Source organism: Triticum aestivum, chromosome 6D (assembly GCF_018294505.1).
Source record: "Triticum aestivum cultivar Chinese Spring chromosome 6D, IWGSC CS RefSeq v2.1, whole genome shotgun sequence".
In the NCBI taxonomy this organism is placed as follows: domain Eukaryota; kingdom Viridiplantae; phylum Streptophyta; class Magnoliopsida; order Poales; family Poaceae; genus Triticum; species Triticum aestivum.
Window position 1 is genome coordinate 106,878,939 of NC_057811.1, and position 5,418 is coordinate 106,884,356.

General features: G+C 43.6%; 1 long non-coding RNA gene across 1 annotated transcript; it reads left to right on the forward strand.

The window, feature by feature from the left end:
• The first annotated feature begins 987 nt into the window (after positions 1-987).
• Positions 988-2,708, forward strand: LOC123141250 (uncharacterized). Its single transcript, XR_006470214.1, has 2 exons — positions 988-1,585; positions 2,166-2,708. It is a non-coding gene; the product is annotated as an uncharacterized lncRNA (long non-coding RNA).
• The last annotated feature ends 2,710 nt before the right edge of the window (positions 2,709-5,418 follow it).

Here is a 5,418-nt window from a genome sequence, read left to right on the forward strand (position 1 = left end):
GGCCACGGCTACAACCACCGAGCCATTAGCTCAGAATACTTTGTAGGTAAAAATATTTTCCCTTAACCCATTTTGTTGAAAACCAAATTTTATTTATAAAATCTACTGGCGACAGAGCGACGTGGGATCTTACATCCTGTGTCAGAGGAAAACCCACACGACGCACTTCCAAACCCAGAAGCTGGGAGTGATATCACATTTACTCTGATCAGAGGTGTACTGCTTTACCCATAGCATCACTTGGTCCAAGTCATCCATGCGCTACCCGTGCACACGACTAGACCAAGGAACCAGAACCTTTAACCAGCCCGTACACTACCTCTGCTTTTCCACCTTGCCTTACTAAAGGCCCGCGGGTCGAGACCCCTGACCGGCGGTCCCGCCCTAGGGTGACTGTACCTACCCGGCTACAGCCACCTTCTCCCCCATGCAGAGGCAGCTACTTGGCATGGGTAGTTGGTTCAGCCCGTCCCATTCCAGGTCTATGGTCTGTACGGTTTGCGCCGCTTTTGAAGTAAGCGCCAGTTGGTTGTGTCCTAATGTGATACCCTATGTAGAGGAGCCCGCCATCCAAGCCGACCCTCCCTGGATTGCTTTCACCAACATGAACTCCCCTACCCACGAAATATTTATTTATATTGTAACCCTACCCGGGTCACAACTACTTAATACAGATGCTTCACCTGATCTGGTCCAATTGCCAAATCAGTGGATCCACCTGATCCAAATTTCATTTTATTTATGAAAAATATTTATTTAAAATCTTATGCAAAATTTTGGAAATGACCCATAGCCCGGAAAACATTTATCAAGACATGGTCAAGGAGATGACGACTTGCCGGATAGTGCTTCGACCAACTCGGAATCACCGGGCGTGGCTCCTACGGATCCGAGATCGGCTCCTGATAATTATTTCACAACCATGTTTATATTTCCTAATTTAAAATCTAAAGATCCAGCAACACAGCCATGTTGGGCAAGCCATAATTAATTAACTAGGTTGTGATACGTCCTAGTGTTTCATTGAGAGATAAAATGCATCAAACCATCCAAATCAGAGTAGCATGCACGTATGCCATCCAGTCTAGAGAGTAAAAAAATGATAAGTAAAAAGGAAACAGTAGCCTGCACTACTAGTACTTTACTCGTTGAACCCAGCTCGTTCCTCTCCTCGTCTTCTCTGCTATCCCAAGAACAGAACCAGCCACCCACCTCTCTCTCTCCCCCCAAGAACAGAGCATGGCCACCGCCGCCTCGATCTGCCCCGTCCGGGCATCTCCGGCGACACGGTGGACACCTACAGATTCTCCTCGTCTCCCTCTACCATTTCCCCCTATTTCTTTTATCCGCCGCCGCCAAAAACGTCGCCACCACTCAATCCTGGTGCCGCCTGATTCAGGTCCGGTGGGCTTGCCTCCGGCTGCAGCGGCAACGATGTCTCCATGCCTACATCCTCCCCTAGCGCAGCCACACGCATGAGGCGTGCAGCCACGGGCGTCGGGCGTGTGCGGCTTCACCGGCGCTGCTCGGTCGCATGGCTCTGCTGCTAACGGTGTGGACTAGCCACATCATATTGCTACTACTGGTAAGTACTAATTCTGATTCCTTCCCCATAAGTGTTCCAAATTTCACATCGAGTGCCTGCTAGATGTCAACGTGGGTGTGCATATAGTGTTCATTTTATCTCAGGCCCTACTATTGCCCACTCAGCCATATTGCCTTCTTTCTCTTTGTTTATCTCAAGGCCATGAGATTAATCAAGATTTAATCTATGGCGTGGTCATGGTATTGCTACTGATTAGATCTAAATGATGTTCCTAACTAGTGCTACTCATCCTTGAACACCATATAGAAGCAAATAGTGGCAGTGAAACTCCAAAATTAATTACTTGTGAGTAGATTATAAACATCAATCACTCAATTTTTGCTACAGATTGGCAGGGATTAATAATTAGAACAAGGTAGTATACACAGCAAGATTGATCTTTTGGATACACACATACATGTCTTAGCAAGTTACTAGTACTTAGGATTTGATTCTTGGCATGTTAGATCTAGTACAAGCCATAGATGTCATTCACAGAAACTTTTACAAGCTTTTGCAATTGATCTAATTAGTTTTGATTAACTTGGATGTTTACGCAAACATTTTGTTCTTTTTACAGCAAGATAAATAGATCAAGGTGAATAGATGCTCATGGACTAATTCAAACCGAGGTGAAGATAGACAAGAAGTCAAGCAAGAAGGGCTAACACAACAAATTACTTGATTAGTACCTGATGGCGCATGCGACCCAAAGGGCTTCACCGCAGTGAAGGACAGCAGTGTGGCAGAAGGTGAAAAGGCAAGCGGTGGTGGTACTCCAGTGTATATGTGTGTGTGAGGTGGAATGGACCACAGTGAAAGGAATGGCTCCTATTTATAGTGGGGTTAGTAGCTATGTCGGTTTGGAGAGGCATTACATCTGGCATGCATGAGTGGTTAGGCTTGCATGCATGCCTCCACTTGTGTCTCTTGTAGGCTGTACTAGGGACAAGTGTAATTTGCTTGACTGGCCATTAGTTGGCATTTACTTTATGTGGAAAAAAAATGAGACCAAGATCTGATTATAAATTTGTAGAATACATGCAGGTTTGGAAAATATTTTGTTGTGCATGGTCAAATGCTATTTGCTATAATAAAAATTAAATGTCAGGTGTTTCCATTATTTTAATTAATGTTTGGGCAACGCCGTTGAAATTATTGTTATCTAATTTTGACGGTTCTTACAGTACCCTTGACTATCAATTGATAGACGAAGGTCAGAAATCAGTTAGAGAGGGACAACTCAAAGGAACGTATGATTTTCTGAGTTGTGGATGCATAGATTAAAATGTCAAACAAGTTCAATATATTTCTTCCAGATAATCCATGCAGAAAGGTAAGACTGGCAGATTCACAATGCAGAATGGAGAACTCATCAAGAGCACTCTGGGTGTGATCTTTTGGTTCAAAAGAACTTCTGACATAATGGTTCATGGTATTGGAAGAAGGAAATACCACGGACCTCGAGGACTGTCGCAAGGTTACTAATATCCTAAAGGAACTAGCAACACTATCAACATGAAGTAAGTAGGGTGAATCTCGGGTTCAAGAACCCAGGAATGGAATGCCTATTAACTAAATGGCATCACGGGATGCTTTCGAGAACGACGGCCAGAATCATAACACTAGGAATATAAAGGATTGCTAGATTACTGGGTGGTTCTCTAGGATGCCTAGGATCATAATACTAGCTCCAACATATATGTCAAGGCAATGGAGTACCTCAACAGACCGCTTAGTGCGCATAATCTGGCCCAAAAGGACATCGCGAACTGGGAGGAAGGATTTGCAAATGCATCAGATTCTTTAGAAACCTGGGATGACTCGACAGCATAACGGCTATAAATGCTTAAAAAGATTTGAGACATCCTGCAAAATGGTGGCATAACCTGTAGCGACCAGACCTCAAATGGCCTGTGCTGCTGTGCACCAGTGTCATCCCTGGATCAGTAATACTGACACGCACAGTACAAATGGAGGATTTATAACAGAGTAGCAATCACACACTTATTACATCGAATATCTCCGAAGAGATTAAGTATGATAAACATGGCTTAAGGCCATCTAATAACGATAACAGCGGAAGACTTGGAAGATAAGTGAGTCCATCAACTCCAGCGGCATCATTGAGTATAAGACCACGACCTAAGGCACCTTACTCGTCGTCTGAAAAGTCTGCAACATGAAACGTTGCAGCCCGAAATGGGTCAGCACATAGAATATGCTGGCAAAGTAACACATAGAGAGCAATGAACAATAATAATGCTATACTACATGCATATATGGCTGGTGGAAAGCTCTATGGTTACAGTTTTGCGAAAAGCCAATTTTATCCTACTTCAAAGGAATAAATTTTATTTAACTATCATGGTGGTTGTGAAACATTGAGATGGTTGACAGCATCTCAATCCCAATTAAGTATCATCATTATCCCAACAAAATTAATTATAAGTATCACGGTGATGAGATTCAAATGATAATCCAGGTACTAGATACTCAAGTTGTCCATAACCGGGGACACAGCTAATCATGATCAGTTTGTACACTCTGCAGAGGTTTGTGCACTTTTCCCACAAGACTCGATCGCCTCCGCTTGATTCTCGCACTGCATGATGTTTGAGAAACGGATGACCGAGACACAGTCTTTCAGAAAAAATCACTCTCTACTCTGGATGGACCGGTACACCTACTTTCCCCTACATATGCTAGTCCACCTCTTCAAGAGATCCTGTAACCTACTCAGCTATGCTAGAGCCCATAATAGCTTGCGGCTGCACACGGAAGTTTCTAGCATGAATAATCTTATGATCCCTTTGAGCCTGGGTGGCGGACCTTATACATACAGGCAACACTGGGTTCTCCAGGTGCCTCAATCCACCCAGATGTGAGTTTTAGTTGCCACCTTAAGTTGAACCATTATTTTCAATCTCACATCTGTCGTGAATATCACTCAAACCCAACCCACGTCTACGAGCATAGCATGGCAATATAATAGCAACGTAGAAGTAGCTCCCAAGGGTTTGATAAGAAAACAGGTAATAGGTACTACCTCAACTACTTCCCAATACCCACAGTTTATTTAGATCCTAATCATGCAATGTGTTTGAGGAAATAGATCTAATGCAAATAAAACTGGGTATGAACAGGGTATGATCAAAGTGTTACTTGCCTTGCTGATGATCCGCAAAACCTAGCGATTCGAAGTAACAAGCGGCACACTCTGGGTACTCTATCGCAAACAAACAAGCATACAATCAGTACTCATCTAATGCACAGGTAAAACTCGAATGAGAGATCCAACCAGAAAATTCAACTTAAGAACTCCGGTTTGCAAAAAGAATCAACTCGAAAGAAGCAACGAAAGTCAAACGACGGAAGAAAGAAACTTCGTTTGCTAATCTGGATCTAGGTCAAATTTTACTGTAGCAAAAACTGGTTTGAGTACATTAAACGGAAAGAGAATTTCGAGACGAAACTCTAGGCGCTTGAATCACCTGATTCCGATAAACGAGCGAGAAGTTAAACAGGTTTGAAGATTCGATCAGAAATCGAATCTGAGAAAATAGCGAGAAAATCCGACGAAAAAGAAAAACGGACGAACGGTTAAATGACGGACGTTCGTTAACAGAGAAAAACCAACGAACGCGTTTGTTAAAACGAACGGTTCGGTGAACGCTCGTAAAATAATAAAACCGAAAAAAAACCGGTCTAGGGTTTTTTTTAACAAAGGTTTTTTTTACAGAAAACCGGCAACGACGGGAATCGGGGCAGCGGCAGTACCTCGACGGCGGGCTCCGGCGAGGGGCTCGGGCGGGGCTCCGGGCTCAGGCGCG